Here is a 13,804-nt window from a genome sequence, read left to right as displayed (position 1 = left end):
TGGAAAACCGGGCCCGCTGGTACCTGTAGTACTACTACTAAAAAAAATACCCCCAAAAAAACAGGACACACACCGTGAAAGTATAAGTTTATTACATACATGCACACCTCCATACATTCATACATACTTACCTATGTTCCCACGAGGCTCGGTCCTCTTGTCCATGTAGAATCCTTGGGGTACCTGTGAAAAAAATTATACTCACATAATCCAGTGTAGAATCCGACCTTTGAGTAATCCACGTACTTGGCAAAAAAATAAAACCCGACCACGCACTGAAAGGGGTCCCATGTTTACACATGGGACCCCTTTCCCCGACTGCCAGGACCCCCCCTGACTCCTGTCAAAGAGGGTCCCTTCAGCCAATCAGGGAGCGCCACGTCGTGGCACTCTCCTGATTGGCTGTGTGCTCCTGTAGTGTCTGTCAGGCAGCACACGGCACAGATACAATTTAGCGCCTATGCGCTCCATTGTAGCCAATGGTGGGAACTTTGCGGTCAGCGGTGAGGTTACTTTCGGTCAACCTCTGACCGCAAAGTTCCCACCATTGGCTACAATGGAGCGCATAGGCGCTACATTGTATCTGTGCCGTGTGTTGCCTGACAGACACTACAGGAGCACACAGCCAATCAGGAAAGTGCCACAACGTGGCGCTCCCTGATTGGCTGAAGGGACCCTCTTTGACAGGAGTCAGGGGGGGTCCTGTCAGTCGGGGAAAGGGGTCCCATGTGTAAACATGGGACCCCTTTCAGTGCGTGGCCGGGTTTCCGTTTTATTTTTTTGCCAAGTACGTGGATTACTCAAAGGTCGGATTCTACACTGGATTATGTGAGTATAATTTTTTTCACAGGTGCCCCAAGGATTCTACATGGACAAGAGGACCGAGCCTCGTGGGAACATAGGTAAGTATGTATGTATGGAGGTGTGCATGTATGTAATAAACGTATACTTTCACGGTGTGTGTCCTGTTTTTTTGGGGGGTATTTTTTTAGTAGTAGTACTACAGGTACCAGCGGGCCCGGTTTTCCACAGCATGCTGGTACTTGTGGTTCTCCAAGTACCAGCTTGCAGGGGAGGCTTGCTGGAACTTGTAGTACTGCTACTAAAAACAATATTCACATTTTTTCACAAGGCTATCAGCCCCCCCATCCGCCGCCCTTGGATGGGGGGGACAGCCTCGGGCTTCACCCCTGGCCCTTGGGTGGCTGGAGGGGGGGACCCCTTGATTTAAGGGGTTCCCACTCCCCCAGGGTACCCCGGCCAGGGGTGACTAGTTGGGTATGTAATGCCAGGGTCGCAGGGATCAGTATAAAAGTGTCCCCCGGCTGTGGCATTATGTACCTGGCTAGTGGAGCCCGGTGCTGGTTTCAAAAATACGGGGGACCCCTACGCTTTTTGTGCCCCGTATTTTTGGAACCAGGACCAGGCGCAGAGCCTGGTGCTGGTTGATTAAATATGGGGGAACCCCTGTCATTTCCCCCCCCCCATATTTTTTCAACCAGGACCGGCTCAAAGAGCCCGAGGCTGGTTATGCTTAGGAGGGGGGACCCCACGCAATTATTTTCTCAGTTTTTACACTAAACAGACCCTTTCCCATAGATAACCATGCACAGATCTCACTGATCCGTGCATGGTTATCCAAATTCGACTGGAAAAAGCAGGTCTATTTTTTTGCTGCTTTTTTTAACGAATCGAAAATAAACAGACCCGCACTTGAGCACTCAGAAACTAACACCCAAATACGAATGAATAGTGAATGCCCGTATTGTATGAAATATCAGCCGCGTTTGACCGATGGTCTATTCATTCGTATTTCGGAACTTTGCAAATCAAACCATTACGAATAGTCCAAACACTGCCGAGATTGGTGCTTAGTGAATTGTCAGATTGGGACTTAGAAAAAAAAACACAAATCGGACAAACTCGAATTCTTAGTAAATATTGGCCAAGGTCTAATTCAGACCCGATCGCTGCAGTGGCAGCGATCGTAGCATGAAGCCCTTTGGGGAGTGCGCACGTGCACCCAGTATCACTGCTGCATTCGCCTCTGCCTGATTGACAGGCAGAGGCGGTCACGGGGTGGGAGGGGGTTTGCCAACGGCGTTCTAACGCGGTCGGTGGGGGCGTTTCCGGACTATTGTGCAGGCGTGTCCGGACTATTGTGGGGGCGGGCAGCGGCAGCTGCGTGATGTCATACGCAGCCGCTGCTACCCAGAACATTGCGGGTAGCCGCCTGACAGCACAGCTAGACTGCGCAGGCAGGGATCTACTTGGCGAGTGCGAAAGCATCGCCGCTGTGCAATGCTTTCGCACCTGTGCGGGGGGGGGGGCAGGGCCTGAAGTGGGGGGGCGGACTAGCCCTGTGCTGGGCGTCCCCCCACATGTCAGAGAATCTGATCATAGATGTGCTATTTTTAGCACATCTACAATCACGTCTGAATCACCCCCACAGCCTGTAACATGGCAGTTAGGAGCTGGATGGCTGGTACGTTATCACTAGAGATGAGCGGGTTCGGATTTAACGCTAGAATTAACGCCAGTTTGGTTTTATCTGGATTTTTTCTATTGGCTATCCAAAACACGTGACATCCGTGAACCAATAAGATGCCGTTTTGAGAACCGAGTAAAACCGAACCCGCTCATCTCTAGTTATCACCATGCAATTTATCACTCTCTAAGGCTTGATAAATCTGGGCCATAAGCTATGCTGAATATAATAGCCAGTCAGAATTTAGACAAAACAAATGTATTACTATTTTCAGACCTTCTTATCGCAAGGGTGTACTGGTATTGTATATATAAGCCGAGCATTGCTCTGTACAGAACACTGAGTCAGTCCTGTGACTGACAGTAGTTTCCTTTGTACCTGGATGCACACACATGAGCAAATTATATAAGAAACCAGGTGTGTCTTCCTAGAGTTATGTTTACCTGGGCGTGATCACTAAATGTGCTGAGCTTGACTTGTAAGATCCCCAGGCAAGTTACCGCTTGATTTACTTCAGGTGGTCAGTCAGAGAGAGAGTACAATGCAGTTGTGGTGATAAAATACAGGAGCTTCTCTTTCACAGGCTTATAGGATGTAACAGCACAAATGAACTATAAGTTATAGCCAGGGCCGGACTGGCCATCTGGCACTTCTGGCAAATGCCAGAAGGGCCGATGGCCACGTGGGCCGGTCCAGCGGTCACTGAGACGCGCTGCCGCTCAGTCCGGCGGCAGCGCGTCTCAGCTGTCAGGATTGGAGAGCTGTGAGGGACAAGGGTGAGAGCGCCGGGCGCCCGCCAGCACGGCTGTGTCTGGCACGGCGCGTATAGCGGACTTCAAAGCAGCCGCCGGTTCGTGAGCCAATCAGAGCTCGCGGACCGGCAGCCAATCAGAAGCCGCCGGTCCGCGAGCTCTGATTGGCTCACGAACCGGCGGCTGGTTTGAACGCTATACGCTGCCGCGCCAGACACAGCCGCGCTGGCGGGCGCCCGGCACTCTCACCCCCATCCCTCACAGCCCGGAGGAGGAGGAGCAGCAGCAGCAGCAGCAGTGCAGCAGCGGCAAGCAGCTGCAGCACTGGCTGCTGTGGGGGCAATTGTATACCTGGCACTGTGGGGGCAATTGGCTGGCACTGTGGGGCAATTGTATACCTGGCACTGTGGGGCATTTGTATACCTGGCACTGTGGGGGCAATTGTTTACCTGGCACTGTGGGGGCATCTGTATACATGGCACTGTGGGGGCATCTGTATACATGGCACTGTGGGGGCATCTGTATACCTGGCACTGTGGGGGCATTTGTATACCTTGCACTGTGGGGGCATTTGTATACCTGGCACTGTGGGGGCATTTGTATACCTGGCACTGTGGGGGCATTTGTGGATCTGGCACTGTGGGGGCATTTGTATACCTGGCACTGTGGGGGCATTTGTATACCTGGCACTGTGGGGGGCATTTGTGGATCTGGCACTGTGGGGGCATTTGTATACCTGGCACTGTGGGGGCAATTGTTTACCTGTCACTGTGGGGGCAATTGTTTACCTGGCACTGTGGGGGCATTTGTATACCTGGCACTGTGGGGGCATCTGTATACCTGGCACTGTGGGGGCATTTGTATACCTGGCACCTGGCACTGTGGGGGCATTTGTATACCTGGCACTGTGGGGGCATTTGTATACCTGGCACTGCACTATCGGGGGCATATAATGTAAATTTCGGCTCAAACCGGGTGCTGTAATGTGAATTTTGGCTCATACTGTGTGGTATAATGTGAAAGGGGCAGCAGTACTAGATAGTATAAGGGGTCCTACTATTGTGGTGCATAATGCGTATAAGGGGTGTATGGTGTGGTAAACTACACTGAAGGCCACGCCCCCTTTGAGTGGCCACGCCCCCTTAATTACAAACCTCACATTTCCATACCCCCACTTAAAAATTTCCACTTCAACCACTGGTTGTGTATATTTTAATAGAGAATGATGTACGCCTGTATGTTGTTAGAATATTAATTATATTTGTAAGAACATAGACTAATAAGTGGGAGGAGTCAGGAATAGTAAGGGGAGGAGTCACAGAGGTGGGCCTGTGTGCTTTAAAAATGCCAGGGCCTATTTTTAGTCCCAGTCCGGCCCTGGTTATAGCCGATGTCTCAGATTCAGACCTCAGGACCCCAAACCGTTCATGTTTTTCAGGTCTCCTCACAGAATGACAAGCAAAATAACTCTCCCTGTGGATCTTTTAAAAAGTGAGAGTGAGTAATGACTACACCTGTGCACCTGCTAGGTGATCTGGAGGACGTGACGGGTCCAGAGGCCCGAGTTTGAGAACCACTGACTTTTAGAACCACAGTACCCTGGGACTGGGCACTACTTGCTGTTATCTCTGCACCAGAACTGCTCTACGTAGCACCTAGTCAAATATGTCTGCAGTCAGGCCATGGAGTTGCTCTTCAGCTGTCCAGCTACATGTGCGGTGTTCCCGGCAGCTTCATGTAACAATAGTGCGTTATCCGGATAATTATCCCATTGGGTGTGCAGCACAATGCAAGTACCCAATTCATAAAACAATGAACTGGGTGGATTTGACGGTACACAAATGGTCAATGCAGTCCATCGCAGATTGTGACATCGTCCAATATATCATATATTTTGTTTTGTACCCAGATTTAAATTTGTAAGGGGCATGTCCTAACTCTAATCTGAACTGCAGCATAAAGATAAAGCTCGCCGTCATTTGTGGGCTGCATCAGTGCCGGTGCTAGGGTGTTCAGCGCAACCCTGCAAACTATAAATTTGCACCCTCCCATACTTTACAAATCGACAGCGTGCGTTGAAAAAAAGGGGTGTGGTTTCACAAGGGGCGTGGTCACACAATAGTACCATTTCAAATTACACCACAAAGTAGCACAATCTTATTCACATTACCCTGCGCGTAGTAGTGCTGCTTATACACAGATTGCACAGGAGGCTACATAAAAATGTAAACCTGCCTGCATCCAGCACCGGGTGTAGTATGGCTGACCGGCGGTCTCCTGACCGCCGGTCAGCTTACCGACGCCGGGATCCCGGCAGCATACCGACGCCGGGATCCCGGCGGGGAGGGGCGAGTGCAGCAAGCCCCTTGCGGGCTCGCTGCGCTCGCCACGCTGCGGGCTCGGTGGCGACCTGCGGTCGCCATGGGTTCTATTCCCACTCTATGGGTGTCGTGGACACCCACGAGTGGAAATAGTCCCTGTTGGTCGGCATGCCGACCATCGGGACAGTGACCCGTCGGGCTGGTGGAGGAGGTCATGTGACTGTCGGTCAGCTGACCGGCGGTCACATGAATACCACCCCCAGCACCAAGTGCTGCTTTCTCTGTCCTGAGCAGGGAAATGAAGACTGTCAGCCATGAATTTTATCCTATATCAGGCCCTCCCTTCTCCAACTCAGTTGTGGTTCATCTTCCCAACCATCGGAAGAATCCCTGAGTTCACAACACCCTCAGTCTAGGCCAGTGACAATTCCGATATATCCGTCTGGTATATTGTATGAAATTGTGTACAATCGTATGTCTTTTAGATCGTATCCAATCTGATGCGCGTCCCTGTGGCTGTCGGATAGGATCCCCTAGGTCATTGGTGCTGCACTAATGATATATCAGAATTGGATAGAATCGGATGAAAAAGTGTGTTTATTGTGCATGTGATATATAGCATGCGATGTATCACAGGGACGTTTGACTGGCATTCTCAGGACACTCCCAGCCCCTGTAGCCCTCTATCCAGCCCATCAGATATATCTCATGGTACAACTGTATGCCGTACGACAGGGCTGGCCAAACCGGTCCTCGAGATCTACCTACAGCTCATGTTTTCCAGGCCTCCTGGAGATCTGTAGAATTGTCAGTTAGGAGTGAATGCAGCACATCTTAATTAGTGTTATATAGAAATGGATGGGTGTGGGAAGTGGGCGCTGAAATGAAAAGAAAAAACTGATGGCTGATGATTCAGCCAAGAAGGTTTATTGTTGGGTAAGAAACTGGGTGGATACTTATCTGGATGGTAAATCCGATGGATTTCTGATCGTTCCTAGGAAGATGTTTCTCTCCAGAATAGGTGGATGCGTGAATCAAAATGATATAAAAAAACACAAAAAATATTGTTTTGAGTTAGGGTTCCTCAAAATTATATATATGATTTATATTTCTGATGATAGAACAAGATGGGTTATATCAGCATGTGTGATCATACCTCACTTACATATAGTGAGTGAGGTTTAAACGCATAAAGGTTTCTTTTTAAGAAAAAGGTACCATCTGATTTTTGGCGTACCTAACTTACAATAAAAACAGCAAATGTAGTCTTATCAAGGTATCTTTAGGCTGAGCTGCGTACCGGTACTCACTGATTAAAACGTCCTCCGTCTGCGCATAAAGGTATCTTTATCCAGTGAATGTTTCTAATAAAAAATGCCCATATATAAAAAAGGGAATTTATTGGATAAAAACAACAATAAAATAAAAAACGTGGGAGTATTTGACCGCGAGGATAGAGACCCGCCAGAGCGAGGGGTGTATAAATGACCTTCAGCCAGCCCTCCTGGCCCGGTACCAAAAGGGACTGGATTGGATGTTTTGAAAGTCGTACCTTTCCTCAGTCCTGCGGAAAACGATCCAGGCGGGCAAAAGAACTCCTTCCAGCCAACGCGTTTTGAGTTAGTTCTCTTTATCAAGGCTGGTGATCTGTTAGATATTGCAAGAATTTATAGTAAGTGAGCTGAGATTAGATTGTTGCATCACTTCCGGTTCCGGAATTGACCGGAAGTGCGGGTCCGCGATCGAAATGGTATTTTTATGTTTATATAGCGGGTGTCAGAAATAATAAACTCCATGTCTATACATAGCTGCTACATACTATCCTCCTCCATCTAAGCAGCAATGTCAGTAGGGTTATGTTCGGCAATGTGCGGCTAGTTCCAGCCGCGACCGGAAGTGATGTATAGGTATCATGGGAAATGTAGTTTCAATGGTGAAAACGGAAGTTCCATAGAGGACCATGTCCTATGCGACCGGAAGTGGTCTCCAAGCATCATGGGAGATGCAGTTTCCAGAATCGAAGGTTGAAGACTGTATCTTGCGGCCGGAAGTGACCTCCAGGCATTATGGGGGATGTAGTTTCTAGAGACGAAGAATTCATAGAAGACTGTATCTTGCGGCCGGAAGTGGCCTCCAGGCCTCATGGGCAACGTAGTTTTCATAAAAAAGAGGAGGTTTGATAGAAGACTGTATCTTACATAGCTGAAAATGACTTTTTCTGGCATCGTGGGAAATATGGTTTCTATACCAGAAGAAGTTCTCACTAGAAACCATATTGAACGCTGGTTGAAAGAATGGAATCCAGAAGGGAATGGCTTCAAAGCATTTTGCTTATTGTAGTACCTATTAAAAATAAAAAATTTTGCTTAGAATCTTTCTTAATGATCAACATAAAAAACATTGCAAACATATGTAATTCAAAAGTATGGTTTTCCTTATATGAAGACAATTCAGTTACTTATTTTCTTTCCTTTAAAGGAACCATTTGAGTTCAAAATCATGATTGAGTCCATGAGGACTCAGTGTCTTCAATTCATAAATAGTACGCATTTCAGTTTGTGCTAGTTTCTTTTCTATGTTTTTCTATCTTTCCACGTTGCCTTAACGTGTTTCAAACCAACAAATCTCTTGATATGACTGGTGGAACAACTATGAACATTTTTGAAGTGATTTGAAAGATGGTGCGTAATCAAACCCTTTTTTATATTTCTTAGATGCTCTGAAATCCTCGTTTTTAATGGTCTAGTTGTTCTCCCTATATAGGTAAGACCACAAGAGCATTCCACGAAGTAAACGACATTAGATGTGTTACATGTGATGAAGTCCTTGATTTTGATTTTATTGTTGTTAATTTGTACTTCTGTATGTTTGCTGGTAGTGTCCTGAATGTTCCTACATCCAATGCATAACCCGCATCGGTAAAAACCCTTACTGCGTATTAGGTTTTTTGAGGGCATTGGTAGAGCACTTCTAACAAGTTGATCTTTCAAGTTTTTGGATTTTCGGTATATAAAAGTTGGCTTGTTAGGGATAATTTTCTTTAATATTGGATCACGTTGCAGAAGATGCCAATTTTTACGAATGACATGTTCTAGCTGTGAATGTTGCGCATCAAACTGAGTAATGAATGCCCATTGGAAGTTGTCTTTACTGTTGGTAGAAGTGGTTTTTGGATTTAATAAGGTATCTCTATCTTTATTCTGGGTTTCCTCCATGATATCCTCCAGAGTTCTTTCATTGTAACCTTTGTTTACAAAATGTTGTTTCATTTGTTTCATTTGTTCTTCACAGGTCTCTCTTTGGCTACAGTTACGTTTAACTCTAAGTCTTCTATCAAACCTCCTCTTTTTTATGAAAACTATGTTGCCCATGAGGCCTGGAGGCCACTTCCGGCCGCAAGATACAGTCTTCTATGAATTCTTCGTCTCTAGAAACTACATCCCCCATAATGCCTGGAGGTCACTTCCGGCCGCAAGATACAGTCTTCAACCTTCGATTCTGGAAACTACATCTCCCATGATGCTTGGAGACCACTTCCGGTCGCATAGGACATGGTCCTCTATGGAACTTCCGTTTTCACCATTGAAACTACATTTCCCATGATACCTGGACATCACTTCCGGTCGCGGCTGGAACTAGCCGCACATTGCCGAACATAACCCTACTGACATTGCTGCTTAGATGGAGGAGGATAGTATGTAGCAGCGATGTATAGACATGGAGTTTATTATTTCTGACACCCGCTATATAAACATAAAAATACCATTCCGATCGCGGACCCGCACTTCCGGTCAATTCCGGAACCGGACGTGATGCAACAATCTAATCTCAGCTCACTTACTATAAATTCTTGCAATGTCTAACAGATCACCAGCCTTGATAAAGAGAACTAACTCAAAACGCGTTGGCTGGAAGGAGTTCTTTTGCCCGCCTGGATCGTTTTCCGCAGGACTGAGGAAAGGTACGACTTTCAAAACATCCAATCCAGTCCCTTTTGGTACCGGGCCAGGAGGGCTGGCTGAAGGTCATTTATACACCCCTCGCTCTGGCGGGTCTCTATCCTCGCGGTCAAATACTCCCACGTTTTTTATTTTATTGTTGTTTTTATCCAATAAATTCCCTTTTTTATATATGGGCATTTTTTATTAGAAACATTCACTGGATAAAGATACCTTTATGCGCAGACGGAGGACGTTTTAATCAGTGAGTACCGGTACGCAGCTCAGCCTAAAGATACCTTGATAAGACTACATTTGCTGTTTTTATTGTAAGTTAGGTACGCCAAAAATCAGATGGTACCTTTTTCTTAAAAAGAAACCTTTATGCGTTTAAACCTCACTCACTATATGTAAGTGAGGTATGATCACACATGCTGATATAACCCATCTTGTTCTATCATCAGAAATATAAATCATATATATAATTTTGAGGAACCCTAACTCAAAACAATATTTTTTGTGTTTTTTTATATCATTTTGATTCACGCATCCACCTATTCTGGAGAGAAACATCTTCCTAGGAACGATCAGAAATCCATCGGATTTACCATCCAGATAAGTATCTACCCAGTTTCTTACCCAACAATAAACCTTCATGGCTGAATCATCAGCCATCAGTTTTTTCTTTTCATTTCAGCGCCCACTTCCCACACCCATCCATTTCTATATAACATTCAGTTTTTGGATTTTTCTTGGGATCAATCCAGGTGTGTTGGGGATAGGCAGCAGGAAGTCCACATTCCACGGAGCTCCTCACAGATTCTACCAAATCCTTTTTGTTCGAAATTGTTTGTAAATCCCAGTGTGTAGGATCAGAGGCAGCACCATGTTCAGTCATAGAGAAGAAAGAAAGAAAAGAACAGAAGATGCATTCAAAATCAATTTTAAAGAAGACGATGTAGAGATGACTGACGATAATCTGGAGACAGCGATGGGAAGACTGGAAGAATGGCTCCTGAAAGAAAACAAGCTATGGTGGGAGGTAGCTACTTTAGAAAAATATGTAGCAGAGCAAATCATTCCGAAAGGTTTGAGAATGAATAAACCAGCAACTTTCCAAGACGCCTCCGAATCCTTTTGGACAGATTGGGAGAAAATCCTCGAGACCTGTTCATTTTCCCTTATGGGACTTATTCTAAAAGAACGGACAGCCAAACTTAAAGAAACCAGTGAAAGGATAGAAATCCTGGAAAGTCTCATCCAACCATTCAAACAGGTCCCTATTTATGGAACACTGGAAAAAGAAATCCCAGAAAAAATACAGAAAAATACAGATTTTCTAATTAAAAAAAAGCAAGGTAAATTACAAAGAGATTTTGATTACTACAAATTTGGGATAATCAAAAATAAAAAGAAACGGTCAAACGCCCATATCACCTTCGATAGACCCAGTTCTAGAGAGAGAAGATCTAGATTACCAACGGAGATTAAAAACCCCAAGAACGTACAAAATCCTTACGTTAAAGACCATCGTAGAGAAAGAAAAACTACCTATCACCAAAATCAGAATCAGTGGGAACATGAAAGACCTTATGATACCCCAAGAAGACCTCCCTTGACCTTTGAACACAGACATCACTATAGGAACCAGGATTTTAATGATCATTATAGGTCAACAAGAAACAAATATCAGGATAGACACCTCACGCATCGAAGAAGGACAGTTAGCTGTATAAGGAGTCCAGAACCTCCTAGATATACGGATTACTATAGAAGAAACATCACTGAATCGAAGAACCATTTCCAGCCTCCAAGATCACCTTTTTTAGGAGAAAGGCCAAGGAGGGACAGACATCCGATAAAAAGGAATTGGAACGAGGAAAGGAGACTCTACAGGAGGTAGAGGACATTGGTCCTCTAAAAGATCAGACCAATAACATCAGGGGCAGCAATAAAAATAAAAACAATAAAAAGAAGAAAAAACGGGGATGTCGAGCATGAACCAAACAGAAAAAGAAACCTCTAAGGAAAAGAAAGAAAAAAACAACATCACCCGAGGAAGATTCTTCACAAACTACCAACAACACAAAAGAGGAGGAAAAGAACCAGATTTTTAATCTGAGTAGAAGAACTTTAACTAAAGAGGAGGAAAGAATATTACTAAAGGGATTAAAATTCGCCCCTACCTCATATCCTAAGGAGTTTGATAAATTTATTGACATTCAAAAATTCATTAGAAAAATAACATTGAGAAAATTTTTCGCCATGAAAGAGACCAATCATCAAGCCGCCAATAAAGAACAAACAGAACAAGAAGCTCCAGAAAAGGAAAAAGAGAATAAAATAAGAAAAAAATCTGCCTTTTATCCCACACATATCAAAGGAAATTTTGTGGACACCTTCACCAAAGTAGTTTTGGAAGAAATAGAACACCTCAAGAAACCCAAAGGAAAATACAACTTAACAAGAAAAGAAAAAGATCTGTTAAAGAACTTGGCAGAGGATGAACAGATAATCATAAAACCTTGTGACAAAGGAGGCGGGATCGCTATCCTCAACAAGGAAGATTATGTTAAGGAAGTTTACAGACAATTAGAAGATGACAAAACGTATAAAAAAATTGAAGAATGATCCAACAAAGGGAATAACTGAAAATTTTAATCACCTATTACAAACGCACTTGGAAAGTGGAGGAATCACCAGAAACGAGTTTGAATATGTGAATGTAGTGGATGCCCTCACTCCCACTATATATATACTACCCAAAGTGCACAAAAGCATTACTCAACCTCCCGGCAGACCAATTATTGCCGGGACTAATAGTTTAACTTCAAATCTTTCATCACTCATTGATTCCTGCCTACAACCCGTTGTCATCCAAAACAAATCTTATTTGAAAGACACTGGAGACACCCTGAGAAAATTAAAAAATTTCAGGTGGGGACCCAATACTTATTTAGCTTCCGCCGATGTAACTTCACTTTACACCTGCATAGATCATGCAAAAGGAGTGGAGGCAATAACTTGGTTCCTCAACAAAACAGAATATTCAAAAGAAAGACAATTTCATTTTGGATGGAATCAAATTTATTTTGGAAAATAATTTTTTCTTCTTTAATGGAGATTTTTTCTTGCAACGCACAGGAACCGCTATGGGGACCAAGTTTGCCCCAAGCTACGCTAATTTATATATGAGTTTTTGGGAGGAGTCCCACGTCTACAATAGCGTAGCTTGGGGAATCAATCTAATGGAATGGCATCGCTACATCGACGATGTTTTACTGATGTGGATAGGAGAAGAAGATCAACTAAACACCTTTTTCCAGGAGTTAAACATCAATAATTTCAATTTACATTTCTCATTAACTCACAGTCAGGAGAAGATCAGTTTTTTGGACTTGGAAATCTACATAGAGAATGAAACCATCCAAACTAAAACATTCCAAAAACCCACTGACTGCAACACCTATATACCCACAGACAGTCAACACTACCATCCGTGGCTGAAAGGAGTCCCCAAAAGCCAATTCCTTAGAGTTAAACGTAACTGTAGCCAAAGAGAGACCTGTGAAGAACAAATGAAACAAATGAAACAACATTTTGTAAACAAAGGTTACAATGAAAGAACTCTGGAGGATATCATGGAGGAAACCCAGAATAAAGATAGAGATACCTTATTAAATCCAAAAACCACTTCTACCAACAGTAAAGACAACTTCCAATGGGCATTCATTACTCAGTTTGATGCGCAACATTCACAGCTAGAACATGTCATTCGTAAAAATTGGCATCTTCTGCAACGTGATCCAATATTAAAGAAAATTATCCCTAACAAGCCAACTTTTATATACCGAAAATCCAAAAACTTGAAAGATCAACTTGTTAGAAGTGCTCTACCAATGCCCTCAAAAAACCTAATACGCAGTAAGGGTTTTTACCGTTGCGGGTTATGCATTGGATGTAGGAACATTCAGGACACTACCAGCAAACATACAGAAGTACAAATTAACAACAATAAAATCAAAATCAAGGACTTCATCACATGTAACACATCTAATGTCGTTTACTTAGTGGAATGCTCTTGTGGTCTTACCTATATAGGGAGAACAACTAGACCATTAAAAACGAGGATTTCAGAGCATCTAAGAAATATAAAAAAGGGTTTGATTACGCACCATCTTTCAAATCACTTCAAAAATGTTCATAGTTGTTCCACCAGTCATATCAAGAGATTTGTGGGTTTGAAACACGTTAAGGCAACGTGGAAAGATAAAAACATAGAAAAGAAACTAGCACAAACTGAAA

Source organism: Pseudophryne corroboree, chromosome 4 (genome assembly GCF_028390025.1).
Source record: "Pseudophryne corroboree isolate aPseCor3 chromosome 4, aPseCor3.hap2, whole genome shotgun sequence".
Classification (NCBI taxonomy): domain Eukaryota; kingdom Metazoa; phylum Chordata; class Amphibia; order Anura; family Myobatrachidae; genus Pseudophryne; species Pseudophryne corroboree.
Note: the sequence above shows the minus strand (reverse complement) of the source record.